The sequence below is a fragment of the Cucurbita moschata genome, unplaced genomic scaffold, assembly GCF_002738365.1.
Source record: "Cucurbita moschata cultivar Rifu unplaced genomic scaffold, Cmos_1.0 Cmo_Scf00004, whole genome shotgun sequence".
Taxonomy (NCBI): domain Eukaryota; kingdom Viridiplantae; phylum Streptophyta; class Magnoliopsida; order Cucurbitales; family Cucurbitaceae; genus Cucurbita; species Cucurbita moschata.
Window position 1 is genome coordinate 654,198 of NW_019268520.1, and position 19,937 is coordinate 674,134.

Below are 19,937 nucleotides of genomic sequence, written 5' to 3' on the forward strand. Positions count from 1 at the left end.
GGAAAACTTAAACCAACATTGGGAGCTCCAGAATCGTTGTGAATTATCGGATGGATTTTCTGGAAAATTCGTCAGAAATATCTACTCCGATCAGAGACTCATCGACTTTGGTTTTAATCCTAGTCGTTAGATGTGATGATTCATGAGTGTTCTAAAATATATCCAGGTTTGGAGGAGATCCAACGGTTGAGAGTCGAGATTCGAAGAATTTTGTGCAGAAGGTACTGTGAAGGTTCTGATTTTTTAGCAGAATGGCAAATCCATAATTATCCTTAACTTCAAGGGTATTTTGGTAATTGGCCACTTTCAGAATATTTTATTATTATTTTCTCAAATAAACCATAATTTTTCCTAAAAATTCTTCATCCCTAGTTGGCCATTTTTTCCTTCTTGACCATCTTGAAATTCCTTCTAGATAAGGAATTAAAAATCTACAAAAATCCTTGATCATTGGAAAAATGACCTTTTCGTCCTTTTCGCTGACGCTTTCATTCTCAATCCTTCTCCAAAGCTCTTAAGTCCTTAAGATTACTTCCTAAGGTCTAGAAATGACTTACTAAGACCTCTTTCCTTGCTTAATCCAAACAATTTCTTTCCTTGGATCCTTTGGGTCTTGCATAGGTGTCTTTCCTTCATTTCTTGGGTGTTACAGTGTATTTGATGCAGAGGTTATTTAATCTACAAATGTCTTAAGGTAGCTTTGTTGCAGATCATATAAATTAGTTCAACGTGATTGAAAGTCAATTGAGCTCGGTGGAAATTATGTTAAAAATGAAATTAAAGCATTGATTTTGATGTCATATTTACCCGAGTCGTGGTATACTGTTGTTGCTGCAATCAACAGTTCACGAGGATTTGATAAACTGAAGTTTGATGATTTTCAAGATGTCAGCGAAAGTATTCTCAAATGGGAAATTGGAGATTCATCAGGCAATGCTCTCAGTGTTGATTGAAGGGAAAGAAGTAAATCAAAGAGCCCAAATAAACATGGGCGATCAAAATCAAGGAACCGAAAAAAATCTCCAAACAAACCAAACGTGGAGAAAAATGACACTTTCGGACAGATGGTACAAAATTGAAGAAAAACAAAATTACAAATTTGAAGATGACAATGATTCAATCTATTCAACAGAAGATACTAAGGATGCTCTTATTCTTAGCGTGAACAGTCCAATTGAATTCTGGATTTTAGATTCAGTTGCTTCGTTTCATTTGTCTTCATGTAAAGAATTGTTTCAAAATTTCAAATAAGGAAATTTTGGGAAGGTGATCTTGTCGACAACAAAACATTGGAGATTGAAGGGAAGAGAGATGTCTGCATATAAACTCTAGCAGGAAATGAGTGGACATTATAGGATATCAAATATATTCCTAATCTCAAGAAGAATTTGATCTCTATGGGTCAGTTGGATGGCACAGGTTTTGCAAAAGAGTTTCGAAAGAGTTTGGAGAAGATTGTGAAAGGTGTCATGGTGGTAGCATGACACAAAATCTGAAACCCTACACACCACTGTAGGGTGAACCCTATACATAACTCATAGTAACAACAACCATGTTTATACATCCTACAGTAATGTCAATAGACTTGCACATATGAGCGTCAAAGAAATGAAGATGATGGCTGCTAATGGAGTTTTAGAAGGCCTAAAATATATTGATATGGGTGTTTGTAAGAGCTGCGTTATGGAAAAATATAAACGAGTTAGCTTAACAAAGACTGCCAGAGAACCAAAGAAAGTGCGATTGGAAATGGTCTATACAGACGTTTGGGGACCATCTCCAGTTTCATCATTTCTAGTACCAAAATTCCATTGGTTAGATGTCTCGCACTCTGCAGCGACAACTCTCTATTTTCCTAAGGCTAGTGAGATATCTCAAGACCACTCTTTTCCTCCTCACCATATCTAGACACTATAACTTTGATCCATTATTGTCTTATATGGTTCACATTCACTCTTTAATGTCCGAGAAAATTTTTAATTACCACGAAACTCAAAACATACAATAAATTCATACAAGTTTTACAACATATCATATACTTAAAAATAGGGTTAGACTGTGATAAGCGCCAACCATTCTAGATTTTTGCAAAGCTAGAGGTCCTTCTAAAATCCTTGCAAAACGTTCACAGAGAAAGCTAACTTAACGGATTGATTCCAACCAAGAGCTGGTTAGAAGATTAATGACTCTTAGATCGAACTTGGAATCTATGATGATCACTCTTAGATACCAAGACAATTCACTCCAGAATTAGCTTGATCAAAACTATTTCAATGAATCGGTTTAAACATCAAACCTAAAGCAAGATTTGAAAAAGAATAACACCAAAAAGGTATCAAGATAACACAAAGGTTTTGTTTGTATTCAACAATTCATCTACAAACATGAATATTACATGCCTTTAAATAGACCCAAAGTTAACCCTAACATAATAAAGTTCAGCCACCAACTACAAATCACTAATAAATGCTATTAAATACAAATTGAAGAAAATAAGGTATTCACAAATTGTCTTAATGGTAGTTCAACTACCAAAGGCAAGTCTTTTAATTACTTTCCAAAGTGAGCCACTTCATTATCTTCTTGATTTGATATGTTAATGCTATAAAGATTTTTGGGCTCAAAAGTCTTTGTTTCAACTTATACACTAGCTAGCTTTTGAAGATGCAATGTATAGGCTTCTTGAATCTTCTTAACCTTGCTTCTTGTAATCGGTCCTTCGGGTACATGCAAAGGGTCAGCAGTTGAATTCATATCAGACTGCTTACTTGATCAGGGTGAGACGTGTCATTGAGCTGAGTCATAGAGATATACGACTCTTTATCCTAAGAAAAAAATCTGTATAATCTAAAATCCGGCTGCTCTGATATCAATCAATTCTTTATTGAACTCTAGTTATATTCTTCTTTTTCACCTTTTTTTTTTCTTTCTGTCGATCTATTTCCTATTTATTGAACTCTAATTAGCGATCTTACTGTCCCCTACTTAGGAAAGATGGGTCAAAATGAAAAATTTAATCTATTTTTTTTACTATTTTCTTTTATACTTTTAATTAGTTTTTTTAATTTTTGTAACTATTTTTTTCTTCCATATCATATTTAAATTTGGTCTCTAAATCTCACAATAAATTCCTAAAAATTTGAACTTAAAAAAAAATTTGAGAAATTAATCCTCATTTCAACTCGTGTTACAACATAACATAACATAATACATGTCAAACACTCACAAAGTACGACACGTGGAGGGGCTACGGAGCACGCGTGTTTAATACCTCATACAATTCATCCAACCAAGCCAATAGTAACACCACTTACCTGGTTGGTCGAAAGAGAAGTCACTAAATTTTTTGTATTGATGTTCGTTAGATCATACTCATCAATGTCTAGTTCCAAAGCTAAATCCATATAGACTTCCTTCTCTCTCTTTCTTTTTCATCTTCTTTATTCAAATCCGCATTGGTTAGGGATATAGAAAGGATGAGTTGGAGATTGAGAAATGGGGAGAGAAATAAAGAATGTGATGGAGGAAGAGGAGGAAATGGGAGGAAGTGGAGAACATGGATAAAATGAGCATGCACGCAACTCTTAAGCCGGTTTGAACTCCTAGTACCTTAAATAAAGTTGGTCTCCTCTAATCAAACAGAAATTTCTCTTAAGATCATTAAAATCTTATAGACTCCACGCTCAATATCATAAATACAATTATGTTTTATCTTGAACACGCCAACAATGAAACTAAAGTGGGTTCAATTTAACTCCATTTTATTGCCATCTTGAATGATGTATACGGTATATTCTTGGTTTACCTTAAAGTTGGTGTGGCATGATAGTTTATATTAGTTAAGCTTTTTGCAAAATCACAGTTAAAAGACAACAACGATGAACCTAGGTTTATTAGTCATTTCAAAGACAATTTCTTTCTCCATCTTATCGGTAATAACAGTTCAACAAAATCCATATTATGCAAAGAAACAAGTTTACGACTCACAACACCAACTACCTAAATTATGGCCTAAAAATTTGAAAACAGAAGTTCTAGTTGATAATTACTCAAAAATTTCCCTAAATCAATGAACTCGTGTCCAATTAGTCAATCCTAAAGATTTTAACTAGCATAGAGTAATTGAAGCTCCACATGAAGTAATTTAAAGTTCCCATTACTGAACTGAAGTTTATCTCATCTTTAATGAATTATAATTTGTACTTAGGTTCATGAAATACTTATAGACTTCAACTCTGAGTACTATTAATACAACTATGTTTCATATGAGTTTGTCATAAATGAAACTAAGGTGCATTCAATACAACTTTATTTTGTTGTCATACGAGGCAAAACAGAAGAATTAAATCAAACAAACTGATGAACTTAACCTAATCCATCCAACCCAAATTGATTAGTTTATTTTCTTTGTTGGGTTGTTGGTTTATTTGATAACCCTGGTATATAATAACAATTCAATATAACATGCCTTACTTACAAGTAAAATATTACACCATCAACTTTACATTATATAGCCATCCAACCACTCAGAGAAAAATATATGTGAGTAGAAGCTAAAAATATTGGGTATTTAAGAAAAGACATTTGGTTTAGTAGTACGACCCTCACTTAGGGTGCAACCTCAAATGCCCCTATGTCTAAATCTTTTCTTATCGAAGGACTTCATATTTATATAAACTTGTTGTTCCTATTATTTAATTTTCAAACATACCTCTTAACTTCTCTACAACAATTGTTGGGCAACAAAGTTAACATAAAGGAATTAGAAAAGAGATATCAAAACTGAAGTATGTTCGCAATGGCTTGGCCATTCAGCAGCAACCTAAAGTCTTTCTTTACATCCCAAGGCTTTACACTTACCATCTTAGGAAATAAAGAAAAAAAAAAAAAGAAAAACAAAAATTAAGTCGATTAAAACTATAATGATAATGCTCTTAATATCATTTCATGTTTCCCACTTTCAGTAAGTATGCCTATCCAAATCTTAATTATGTCCAGTAGAAAGCTCTTTGTTCTTATTATGTTCTTGTTTTGTTCTCCAAGACACATTCTACATCCAAGGCTTCAGTTCAAGCCCATCGAGGACTTCGTGTGTTTCTTGCAATACGATAAAATACGACCTTAATATCTAGGCCCAAGGATTCATACATATGTTTTAAATGGCATAACAAGAGCATTTGATCTAGTGGTAGGATTCTTGCTTGCGGTGTGAAAGGTCTCTATCGAGGATCGATACCCTGCATCTCCAACATAAAACTATTTATTATTAAATATGTTATTTCTTTTCAATTTTTCCTTAGTCATGACATGTTGAGTAGCGATATTTCTTCATTTTTCACTATTATTGATGATGGAAAATTTAGGGTTTTGTGATGTAAGTATTGTGGGGATGTAGCTCAGATGGTAGAGCGCTCGCTTAGTATGCGAGTGGTATGGGGATCGAGATACCCTGAATCTTTGAAAGAAACTACCGGGATAATTTTTCATTTTCACTATTATTGATGACGAGACATATAGGGTTTTGTAATATAAGAATCATGGGGATGTAGCTTAGATGATAAAGTGCTCGCTTTGTATGCAAGAGATATGGGGATTGATACCTTGTATCTCTAAAATATAACTATCTATTATTGAATATATTTTTTACTTTCAATTTTCTATTATTCATGACATGTTGAGTAGGGATATTTTTTTATTTTCACTATTATTCATGACAGAAAATTTAGGCTTTTGTATTATTAAATATATGAGAAAAATTTAGGGTTTTGTATTATTAAATATATTTTTTACTTTTAATTTTCCATTATTCATGACATGTTGAGTAGCCATATTTTTTCATTTTCACTATTATTCAAGACAGAAAATTTAGGCTTTTGTATTATTAAATATATTTTTTACTTTTAATTTTCCATTATTCATGATATATTGAGTAGCGATATTTCTTCATTTTCACTATTATTTATGACGAAAAATTTAGGGTTTTGTGATTCAAGAATTGTGGGTATTTTGCCCAACTTGTAGAGCACTCGCGTAGCATGGGAAAGGTACGGGGATCTAAACCCTGCATCTCCAAAAGAAACTATTTGTTATTAATATTTTATTTCTATTCATCTTACATAATGAGCCAAGATATTTTTTCATTTACACAATTATTGATGACGGAACGTTTAGGGTTTTCTGATGTAAGAATTGAGCAGATGCAGATCAAATGGTAGAGCGCTCGCTTCTCGTGTGGGTAGTACAGGATCGATACCTTGTATCTCTAAATGAATGGATTACTAAATATATTATTTCTTTTCAAAATTTTCATATGTATGACATAATGAGCAGGGATAGTTTTTCATTTTCACTATTATTGATGACGAGGCATTTAGGGTTTTGTGATGTAAGAATCGTGGATGGTAGAGCACTTGCTTTGCATGTGAGAGGTAAGGGGATTGATACCCTGCATCCCCAAAATAAAACTATTTATTATTAAATATGTTATTTCTTCTCAATTTTTCCTTATTCAATTTTCACTATTATTGATGACGAGACAATTAGGGTTTTGTGATGTAAGAATCATGGGGATGTAGCACAAATGGTAGAGTACTCGCTTAGCATGCGCGAGAGGTATGGGGATCAATACCTCTTATCTTCGAAAGAATCTATTCGTTATTAATATTTTAACGTTTTCACTATTTTTGATGAATTTAATGTTTTGTGATGTAAGAATCGTGGAGATGTTGCTCAGATGGTAGAGCGATCACTTTGCATGCGAGGATGTAGCTCAGATGGTTTTATTTCTATTCAATCTTTTCTTATTTTGACATATTGAGCAGAGATATTTTTTTATTTTCACTATTATTGGTGATGGTAGGTTTAGGATTTATGACGTAAGAATTGTGGGGATGTAGCTCAGATGGTAGATCGCTCGCTTCGCATGTGAAAAGTACGAAGCGATACCCTGCATCTCCAAAGGAATCCTACTACCAAATATTCTATTTCAATTTCCAATTTTTCTTATTTATGACATAACGAGCATAAATATTTTTTCATTTTCACTATTATTGATGACGCGCAGTTTTGGGTTTTGTTAGGCAAGAATTGTTGGGATGTAGCTAAGATGGTAGAGTGCACTCTTTGCATGCAAGAGCCACGGGGATCGATACACCGCATCTCCAAATAACATAATGATCAAAGGGAGTTTTTCATTTTCACTATTATTGATGACGGGACGTTTAGGGTTTTGTGATGTAAGAATTGTGGGGATGTAGGTAAGATGGTTGAGTGCACTCTTTGCATGCGAGAGGTACGAGGATTTTGGGTTTTGTTATGTAAGAACTGTGGGGATGTAGCTAAGATGGTAGAGTGCATCTCATAAACTCATTAATATTTTATTTCTATTCAATTTTTCCTTATTTTTAACATAATGAGCAGAAATATTTTTTCATTTTCACTATTGATGACGTGTAGTTTTGGGTTTTGTTAGGTAAGATTATGGGGATGTAGCTAAGATGGTAGAGTGCATTTCCTAAAGAAACTATTCATTATTAATATTTTATTTCTATTCAATTTTTCCTTATTTTTGACATAACGAGCATAAATATGTTTTCATTTTCACTATTATTGATGACGCGCAGTTTTGGGTTTGGTTAGGCAAGAATTGTGGGATTGTAGATAAGATGGTAGAGTGCTCTGTTTGCATGCGATTGGTATGGGGATCAATTCCCCGAACACCCCACTCTGTATTCCTAAATGCTCTTATAATATGGTGGTGCCTTTATGGGAGAGATAATTTATATGGATTGTATACGCCTTTAAATGTTGTTTGCTACGCGAAAAAAAGATAGGGATACTTAAATTTTTAAGTCACTTTTGAAAACTATGGTGTGGGATAAATTGGACTATTGCCTATTATTTCTAAGAATATATCAAGTCTTGGGACTAATGTTTTCCCTTTGTAGAGATGACATATAATAGAGGAATTCATAGTACCATTCTCCTTTAGAGCAATTCATAGAACCACTCTCGTTCTCTTTTAGAGCAATTCATAGTACCGCTCATTGTTCTCCTTCTGAAGATGTTTATGGATTTAATCTGCCTATTATTTCTAAGAATATTACGTCTTCGGACGAATGTTTGCCATTTGTAGAGATGACATATAATAGAGCAATTTTTCATAGTACCGTTCTCCTTTAGAGCAATTCATAGTATCACTCATTGTTCTTCTTTTAAAGATGTTTATGGATTTAATTAACATACGCCTCTAGATTTCTTCCTCTTCATTCTAATATTTTTATGAGTAAAGCAACCACAAGTAAGGCAGATCTAATAGAAATTGTAACAACCCAAAATTTTCTACTTAATTTAAGGTCGCTACTATATACGTATCATAAATATTGAATGCGGAAGACTTCATTTAAATTCCATAAAACATAACATTTATCTTAAAACACAGTCATGGATTTATGTGTTTCGAAAACATCTTTAAAATGACAGAACAAAAGACTAAATAAAATAAATAAGCATTTAAGTTAAAAACATCCTATTCTAGCCTAAGTCTAAGAAAATAAATACCACTATCCTATGCATGTGCCATGGTCTCGAGTTGTGATGCCGTCGTCAGCCGTACAGGAATGCTTTGTCTTAATCTTAAAAATGTAGTAGCACATAGCTTGAGTATTTAAAGAAATACTCATAAGTGATCCCACTATTCAGGTTAAATGCAACAATCACATGCAATGAGATCATGAGTCCTATCTTTCATTCCGTTTTTCCTACGATGCTGTCCTAACAGGTAATTTTGGACGTGTACGATATACTCTACGCACAGCTCATACGTGCGAGTATGGGCTCACCAGCTAGTTCGCACACCGCTGGGCCACTTTCCTTATCCGGTTGACATACTCTGGGAGCCCCTTAGGCCGGACACCCGCTAGAACCAGTAACCGTCACGACAGCGCTATACAAAGCATAACGATCATTGTCCTGCCATTGGATGTACGCATCCGTATCCTCGTGATGGGATAGGGGTATCGCCCCAAATGCATGAGCACACATAATGCATGAGGTCCAAAAACTTTTCCATTTTCATTATCCTTTAATACAACCCCGCTAGCATTGTGTACATATCATATCATTTTTCATATCGTTTCAGATATCGTTCATCATTCATGTCATATCGTTTCTCATTCTTCAGTTCTCAAATCATACATAATTCTAACGGGGTTATATTTCATGCCATTTATCATAATTTCATGTCATTCATATCATGCTGTATACACGCAATTTAAGAGACCTAACATAACGTTTTATGCTTTTAACATATCATTTCATCATATACACATTATACCATGACATATTGCATCACAATGTATCATGTCATAAATAAGTCATAACGTAAACACTTCGTAGTCATATCATTCTAACTTATCATAGCCTTAACGTTCTTATACCTATCACAGACATATTATTACGTGAACGTACCTTAGTCATCTCATCACAAGAACTTAACCTAACACTATCGTTCTATCAATCTATCACAAACCTATCCCTTTAAACCCGTAACCTAACCCTCAATCTTCCCTCCTCCCTCTTTGTAATTATTTTCATTTTGTAAATAGATTTTCAATTCGCTAAACATTTTCAATTCTGTAAATAAGATATTACTCTAACTCTATATTTATTTTCATTCTCTAAACAGATATTATTGGCCAATTTTAATCGATTATTTGGCTACTATCTTACCTATCTACGGATCTGCCAACTAAAATTTTATTGATTCTAACCTTATTTCAACTTCTAACGATAACAAAAAAAATCTAATTAATTGATCCTAAATTAATTTCTTATAACCATAACTACAAAGGAAAAACGAAATATGAGATAGGATTTTACCTAAGACCAAAATCTCTCCAGTAAATCTGCATCATATCCTTATGTTGAAACACCATCTTACTTGTTGGATGAACTGTGATATTGTAGGGTTGAGGAAAAAGGATGTTGTTGGGATGAGAGGTTAGTGGGGGAGAGGTGGGTAAATTTTATTTTTATTTTTATTTTTAAGTAATCTTTTAGTTATTTATTTATGAATTATTATTATTATTCTTATTAGTTTGACCTATGTAGTTTTTTATAATTATTTTTATTTGTTTCTTTATTTATATTTTTTTTTTGGGCTATTACAAAAACATTGCATAAACAGAGACAATTGAGAAACAAAAAGTTACTTTTAAGAATTAAATATTTTTGTGAGTAAAGCAACCACCACAAGTAAGGTTTGATCAAAACATTGCATAAAGAGGTGAAGGAGACAATTGAGAAACAAAATTTCAAAGTTGCTTAAATAATTAACAAAGGACGGAAGGAAATCATTTTTCAACTCGATTATTGGGTTTGGATACATTTTCACAAGGAGCGATACCCATTTCAAAGGAAGACAAAGTTACATCCAAGAGGGGATGACCCTTATCAAGTCCTTGAAATAATTAATAACAATGCATATAAAATGATCTTCCTGGAGAATTTTTAGCACATTCTACTTTCAATGTTGTTGACTCGAGTCTTTTTGATGTAGGTGATGATTTTTCTTATTCGAGGACAAATTCTTTTGAAGAGGGGGAAGATGATAAGATCACTGCGTTCCAAATGTTCCAACTAGACCAGCCAAGAAGATTCAACAAGCATTCACTCTTCATCTATAAAATTGGATACACTTGGTTCAACTCTCATTTCATGTGTTACAAGCTTATTCGATTGAGGAAGAACCATTTGGAGCTTTAGAAGTGAATATTTACACCGTTCAAGTAGAGGATGAGGTTGCAAGCATCATTACATGAGTTTTGTTAGAAAACTTTATTTATTTTTAATTCATAAAGTATGTAATGGTCAAATTGTCAAATTGACCTTCTACTTTGTGGAGATTCAAGGGGATTGAGATTAAATCTATGTCATTAACTTCTTGTGTGGAAGACTATAAATATCCACAAATTATTATGTAAAAATCAGATTTGAGAGGAATGAAATGGATCTATCAAGTTGAGAAGTTTCCCTTAAAAATTTGAGCATCATCTCTGTCATTTCTAAGTTTCAACCAATTATTGGGGTAGAATTGCATATGAGTCATTCAATCTTTCAAGTTCGATTGTGTGGTTGAGTGAAATTCTCAACATTCTACTTGTTTTCGGTGATTCTTCTCTTCCTATTCATGGTAATTTATCCTAATACAAACAAGTTTATTTTTTTTAAGGAATGTATTAAACACATGGGTTTAGTAACTACCGTAGACTTTTGTATAAAATAAAGTAAATACAAATGGGGTAAGTATATAAAATAAAGTAAATACAAATGGGGTAAGTATATCTAACAATAAAAGAGGAATTATGTTTACTAGCACATTTTTTTTAAAAAAACATGAGATAGAAATGAACGTAGTAATACAAAGAAACTACATAAACTTAAAAAAGTTAATCCCATTTTACAATATAAATATTATTAAATGGTAACAAAAAAGTAATTTTAACCTATCAATCTAGGTATTGAAAACTAAAATTTAAAATAAATATAAAATAAAAGTGGTTTTCAAAAAATTAGTTTGTGGTGAAATTTTACTTAAAATTCAAATGACTTGTTTCAATATTTATCCTAAAGGAATGTATATACTTTAGTGGCAATGCAGCTTCAACCAAACGAATAGAGCTGGGTCATTCATAATCTCAAACGTACAAGGTAGGAATTATAGGATATAAACTTTATTTATGTCAATATTTCTTAATAATATTAATTTAAGTACAAAGAACTTTATTTATGTCAATATTTTTTAATAATATTAATTGAAGTACATCCAATTGATTTGAAGAACAAATTCTACTATGTGATGGACAACGTGAAATTAACGTGACAATAATAGTAGGTTCTAAAGCACAAAAAACGTGGATAAATTTTAAATCATGAGGCACACAAAACACATGGACTAGCAACTAAAAATGATTGATCCACTACTCGGGCATTTGGTCTAGTGGATAAATTTTAAATCTTGAGTTCGATTCATGAAATGCCCCCACAATTATATCAAATTAAATAGTTTGTTGTTTCCTACAAAAATTAAGGCGAACAACCTAGTGCTTTAATAAATACTCTTCCTTATGATTACATATTAATGGTGTTGTTAGGTTGAATGAGAGTAAATCAATAGATTATCTAATCTGGACGATGTACTAATAAGTTCAGATTGCGCCAATACTCCTTCACGAACGAAGTAATAATCAACCTCAATCGATGAAAGATTGGATTGACGGACAGATAGGTGGCACCAATGTTGTCACACCATAGGCTAAGCGCTCGTGCTTGCAACATCCTGAGCTCACGCAAGAGGACTTGGATCCAGATTAATTCGGCAGTGGCATAAGCAACTGCGCTCGTGCTTGCGACATCCCGAGCTCATGCAAGAGGACTTGGATTCGCCCTCCATACTAGAATTAGAAACTGTCGATTATTTCCTTGAACTCCCGAAAATAAGATTGCCACCAAAGATATCAATAGTGTCATGTAGATAACAGAGTGTCATGTAAACTAATGGGTTCCAAATTTCCGAACCTTCATTTGCTTATTTTTTTCTTTAAACTCTCGTAGAAAAACTAACTATTTGGGCTCTAGAATCTTGGATATGGAGGCTGTGATAGAGATATATATACTAAATATTTATATATAGTTCGCGTAGAAAAACGAACTATTTGGGCTCTAAAATGTTGATATGGAGACTGACTATTTATAGTAAAAAATGTGATAGAGATATATATACTAGGGCTCTTGTATATGGAGGTTGATTATTTATAGTAGAAATCTGATAGATATATATATATATACTAAATATTTATGTATAGTAGGCGGTTATATCTGTTAAAGCTATATATATATATATAATAAACTGAAATCATATATATTTCTCATCTCTCTTTGCATACCTTGAAGTCATTAATACAAAACTTTTAGTCAATATTTCTCCTTCCATTTTCTTTATCAAGTTCTTTATGTTCATTTAGATCGAGTGTGTGCGTTGTTGTGTGATCCTACTAACTGGTATCAGAGTGAGGTGAGACTCACCACGATATGTGAAGACGGAAAGTTCAAAGACAAGAATTGAAAAGTTTGATGGATTCGATATCAGTTTCTAGAAGATGCAGATTGAAGATTATATGACCAGAAGGATCTTCATAAACCCCTTTTGGGGTGAAGCAGAATACCATGACCACGGAGGACTGGAAGCTCTAGGATCGTCATGCCTTAGGGTTGATCTGGTTGACGCTGTCCATAAACATGACGTTCAACATCATCAAAGAGAAAGACGACATCGGGCCTATTGAAGGTGTTGTCAAATATGTACGAAAATTCATCGGCTATGGACAAGGTGTATTTGATACAAAGGTTGTTCAATCTACAAATGTCTGAAGGTAGCTTTATTGCAAATCATATAAATTAGTTCAACGTGATTGTCAGTCAATTGAGCTTAGTGGAAATTATGTTCAAAAATGAAATTAAAGCATTGATTTTGATGTCATCTTTACCCGAGTCGGGGTATACTATTGTTGCTGCAATCAACAGTTCATGAGGATCTGATAAACTGAAGTTTGATGAAATTCGAGATGTCAGCGAAAGTATTCCCAAACGAGAAGTAAATTAAAAAGCCCAAACAAACATGAGCGATCAAAATCAAGGAATCGAGAAAAATCTCCAAACAAACCGAACGTAAAGTGTTGAAATTGTGGAGAAAAATGACACTTTCGAACAGATTGTACAAAATTGAAGAAAAGCAAAATCATAAATTTGAAGATGACATTGATTTTATATATTCAGCAGAAGATACTAAGAATGCTCTAATTCGTAGCATGAATAGCCCAATTGAATTCTGGATTTTAGATTCAATTGCATCGTTTCATTTGTCTTCAAGTAAGGAATTGTTTCAAAATTTAAAATAAGGAAATTTTGGGAAGGTGTATGTTGCCGACAACAAAACGTTGGAGATTGAAGGGAAGAGAGATGTCTGCATACAAACTCTAGCAGAAAATGGGTGAACGTTATAGGATGTTAGATATATTCCTGATCTCAAGAAGAATCTGATCTCTATTGGTCAGTTGGATAGCACAGGTTATGCAGCCGAGTTTTGAAAGAATTTAGGGAAGATTTTGAAGGCTGTCATGGTGGTAGCATGACACAAAATCTGGAACCCTATACACCACTGTAGGGTGTATAAAAAACATGGTTGCTATTGCTAAGAGTGCTTTCAATTGAAGTCTACTTGAATTGGAAGCACTCTGAGCAACAACAATCATGTTTATACATCCTACAATAGTGTCAATAGACTTGAACATATGAGATTCAAAGAAATGAAGATGATGGCTGCGAATGGAGTTTTAAAATGCCTAAAATCTATTGATATGGGTATTTGTGAGTGCTGCGTTATGGAAAAATATAAACGAGTTAGCTTCACAAAAGCTGTCAGAGAACCATAGAAAGTGCAATTGGAAATGGTCCATACAGACGTTTAGGGACCATCTCCAGTTTCATCATTTCTAGTACCAAAATTTCATTGGTTAGATGTCTCGCACTCTGCAGCAACAACTCTCTATTTATCTAAGGCTATTTAGATATCTCACTACCACTCTTTTCCTCCTCACCATATCTAGACACTATAACTTTGATCTAGTATTGTTTTATATAGTTAACATCCACAATAAGGACATTTGGTCTAGTGGTATGATTCTTGCTTTTGGTGGGAGAGGTTTTGAGATCAACTCTTGAATTTTTCCTTTAATATAAAAGGCCTAAATAATGTATAAATCCAATGCACTTAATTTGTTTCACTTTGTGGATAACTTCCTCGACATACATAATACATATATATATATATTCTTTTAACTATAACATATATGATCCATGAAAGAATTGTAACTCTTATGCTCATTAATATTATAATGGTTACTACCTAAATTATAACCTAAAGTTAGAGAATTGATGTTCAATTAGCCAATCCTAAATTTGTAATTTTGGTAGAGTGATTGAAATTACAATGGAAGTAGTTTAAACTCCTAGTACCTTAAATGAAGTTGATCTCTTCTAATAAAATTTGAATTTCTCTTTAATATCATTAATACAATTATGCTTCATCTTGAACCTTTCAAACACGAGACTAAAAGTGGGTTCAATTGAACTCCATTTTATTATCATCTTGAATGATGTGTAGGATATATTCTTGATTTACCTTGATATTTCATATTAGTTAAGTTTTTTTGCAAAATCACAAGTAGACGACAACAACAACGATGAGCTTGAGTTTGTTTATTATTTTAAATAAAAAAAATTTCTCCATTTATCCGTAATAACTCTCCAACTAAATTCATAGTATGCAAAGAATCAAATTTTTTACTCTTAAGAAGTAAAATATGCAACTTTAACTAAAATTTCATCAAAACAAATCTTATTGGGATACAACATAGATGATAATTATAGCCTTCAAATAAATACTAGAGTATTTGTGGTGAACTGGATAGAAATTCTAGTGTTCATCCATAATATAACGCCTATTACCTAAATTATGACCTAAAAATTTGAAAACATAAGTTGTTGAAAATTACATAAAACAATCCCCTAAATCCAAGAACTCGTGTCCAATTAGTCAATCCTAAAGATTCTAACTAGCATAGAGCAATTAAAGCTCCTCATGAAGTAATTTAAAGTTTCAGTTACTTAACTAAATATTATCTCATCTTTAATGAAGCATGAGTGGTACTTAAGTTCATGAAATGCTTATAGACTTCAACTCTAAGTGCTATTAATGCAATTATATTTCATATGAGTTTGTCATAAATGAAACTCAGGTGCGTTCAATATAACTTTATTTTCTTGCCATACGAGGCAAAATAGAAGAACTAAATCAATCAAACTGATGAACTGAACTGAATCAATCTAACCAAACTGATTAGTTTGTTTCCTTTGTTAGGTGGTTGGTTTATTTAATAATCCTTATATATTAGAACAATTCAATATTACATGCCTTACTTACAAACAAGTAAAATACTAGACCATCAACCTTTTGTTTTATAGTCCAATAACCCCCCATGAAAATAGATTTCCAACTTGAGAGAAAAAAACATATTGAGTAGGAGCTAAAAATGTTGGGTTTTCTGGTAAGGGCATTTGGTCTAGTGGTATGATTCTCGCTTAGGGTGCGAGAGGTCCCGAGTTCAATTCTTGGAATGCCCTATGTCTTAATTTGTGCTCTTTAATATCTTTAACCCCGTATGAATGATGATATTCAAGAACTTAATATAAAGTCCATAATAAGGGGATTTAATTTAGTGATATGATTCTTGCTTTGGGTGCAAGAGGTCTAATAACCAAGAGTGACCCAGAATGTTTGTTCTTATTAATATCATTTTGTGTCTCACTTTCAATTGACATACCTATCCAAATTTAAAACTAATCTTGTGTGTAACGCCCCTAATTTTCTCTACCCTAATTAGCGACGTTACCTTATACTCGTCAAATCAACGGACGAGAGTTCACGTGGAACAGTCTCAATAACGAAAATGCATTCATCAATGTAAGCAGTTCATACCGAGGAAAACGATTGCGGCAACCTAGCCTAGAAGTAATCAACAGAAATAATTGCAAAACTATGAACCCAAAAGAATCCAACCGGTGCCTACGACACTACATACTCTCCTCAAGATTTCCATGGCCCTTCGCATCATCCACCGTCACCCGTACATGGGAGCCTTGCCCTTACCTGAAAATATTGGTAGCACATGGTTTGAGTATTATATAAAATACCCAGTAAGTCGCCCTACTGTTGGGGTTAAGCATATATTCATACATCTGGATACAAGCAGTCGCACACAATACATCTACATGTCGCACACGACACACATACATGATGCACACAACACACATACATGTCACACAGAATACCTATACATGTCGCACATAACAACCATACCTGTAGCACATGATACATACATAACGCTCATAATAGCCATACCTGTCGTACATATTAACTATACATGTCGCACGTCATAACCACACATGCCGCACATAATAACCATACATGCCGCATAGTGTCAGAAGAACGAAGCTGAGGGAGGGGTCTGTCTTCCATTCCTTCCCATGGCCTTAGGCCCTTGCTTTGTCCGGGCGGGGGTGGATGCATGGTAATTTTCCACACATGGCCCACGTGTGTGTCATGGGCCCACCAGGCAAGCTCCCAAGCGAACTCCCTGGGCCTGGCTTGGTCGGGTATGTATGACATACAATACCGGATGCCACGGACAAAGGAGGGCCTGCATGATATCGTGGCGAACACAATATCGAATACATGCATCCATTCCATTAGTAGCATAACGGGGGAGTGTCCCGGGTACATAACCATAGCGTGCATGAGGTTCTTAAGGTTTACCTCCATGGCATCATACATCCAACGTTCCATCCCCTCGCCGCATAGCATAACCGGGTCCACATTGAGCAAGCATATCATAGCGTACTAGTCATCTCATTCATGGCATGCGGGGTTCTCATTACAATCATGACATGTCAATCAAGCTCATCATACATACAGGGCAACACACCGTGTCACAACATCATATTCATAAACATGGCATACATAGCAATTCACTATAAGAATCACATACATAAACATAGCATGCATAGTATTTCATGCAAGAAACATCCAACCTAGCATACAGCAACAACATATGGTGCATGCAAGGGCCACAGGGCACGCACCAACATACATACATAACTAACGCCAACAGTAAGGTTACTTACCTTCTTGGCCTTGGCCGAAGTCACCCACAATGCTAACTCCGGCGCCTAACTACCTCCTATATGATAACATGATACACTTAGAGCCCTTTCACAAGTAGCTCTTATGCCTAGCTACCAAAGTACGTCCCTATCACAAGCTATTTTATCCCAATGGAGTTATACTGACCTGAAATGGCTAAAACAAGGGTGGGAATGGCTCCAGAAGGGTCAAAAACCTAGAAATCGGTATACTATTCGAATGTCAAGCCGCTGAGCCGCGCCGCCAAGCTGTCGAGCCGCGCCGTTAAGCCGCATAGCCGAGCCGCCAGTGGAGTCGAAACCAACGGGCTGCGAAGAACCCTAACGGCGCAAGGTTTCTGGGCGCGCCTCTGGTTTGGGCTGAAAAGGAACGAGGCCCAATGGTGGTGTCTGAGCGCGCTGTGAGGTGTGGGCTGCACGCCAGCTGAGACGAACCGTGAAATGCCGAGGGTCGACCCGCGCCCGCCGCTTCGTCTTCCTCGCCCGAACTCCTCAATAGCCCTAATTGCGGGCTTGGCTACTGTCACCTTTGGAAGCGTCGTCGTTCGTCCATCTCCGGTGGCGCGTCTGTCCCCCCTTGCCCGACGTACACTAGCACCTGCTCCTATCTAAAGCTCGCGGCGTTATTGATCTCCCAACCCGATCTAAAGTCTCGCGACATTTTCGATCCCTCACCTAAACCCTTCGGCTCCTCCCTCATAGGTATGACAGTGACTCAAAAAGGAAAAGACGGCTACCAAGGTACCTAGGGTTTAATACACATTAATACGCCCCGGCTAGCAAGGCATGTCTCGCCGGAAATCCCACGATTTCCAGCGAGATTTAAGGAGTTTCCCTTTTTTTTTTTTTTTTTGCCTTTTTGAAACCCTCACCATTACATTGTGATTTATCTCTGGTGAGAATAAACCCATTATCTGACCTTCTTGTTTTGCATTGTGGTATTCATGTAGTGGGTTGGTTCACTCGAGCTCCCCTTTTCAAATACAACAATGGCAGCAAGCGTAGATTCATCATGTCTAAGATTCTTTCTCAAGTGTACTATCGTCATCATTTTCACCCCTCTTGGTTGGTGGATGTTTGTCTGAATGATCGTCATGTTAGACTCCGTTACTACTAGGCATGTAACTTACCAAGAAATTAATTCCAAGAAAATTTACCAAGTCAGGTTAGACTCTGTTACTACTAGGCATGTAACTTACCAAGTCTCCAGCTGGATAATGAACTTACCAAGAAAATTAATTCCAAGATGCTTCCAGTTTGAACGATTGAGAGTTCAACATTCCAACATCTTTTAACCTTTAATTTCTTACCAAAGTTGTTCCTCTCATAGGCATAAAGTTGTACAAATTGGTTTAAAAGGATGAGATTCATTATGGATGAGTAATATAGCGATTTTCAGAATTCTTGGCTAAAAGTTGCATAAAGAAATTGAGAGCCTCCATTGGTTTATTTTTCTTCGAACTCTCATAGAAAAACTTACTATTTAGGCTCTAAGGTCAATATGGAGGCTGACTATTTATAGTAAAAATCTGATATAGATATATATATATTAAATTTTATACATAGGAGGCAATTATATCTATTAAAGATATATATATATATATATATATATATATATATATATATATATAATAAATTGAAATCATATATTTACCCATTAGTCAATTCTTTCAAAATGTACATTTCCATTCTTCATATTCTCTATTTGCATACCTGAAGTCATTAATACAAAACCTTTAGTCAATATTTCTCCTTACATTTTCTCTATCAGGTTTTTCGTGTTCATTTTCATTGAGTGTGTGCATTGTTGTGTGATCCTAATAACTGGTATTAGAGCGAGGCAAGATTCGCCATGATCTGTGAAGATGGAAAGTTCAAAGACTGGAATTGAAAAGTTTGATGGATTCGATATCAGTTTCTAGAAGATGCAGATTAAAGATTATCTGTTCCAGAAAGATCTTCAGAAACCTCTTTTGAGGGTGAAGCTGGATACCATGACAATAGAAGAGTGGAAGCTCGAGGATCGTCACGCCTTAGGGTTGATCTGGTTGACGCTGTCCATAAACATGACGTTCAACATCATCAAAGAGAAGACGATATTGGGCCTATGGAAGGTATTG

At 34.7% G+C, this 19,937-nt stretch overlaps 1 non-coding gene across 1 annotated transcript; it reads left to right on the forward strand.

The window, feature by feature from the left end:
• Positions 1-16,167: 16,167 nt before the first annotated feature.
• TRNAP-AGG lies at positions 16,168-16,239 on the forward strand. Its single transcript has one exon. It is a non-coding gene; the product is annotated as a tRNA-Pro (tRNA).
• Positions 16,240-19,937: the final 3,698 nt, after the last annotated feature.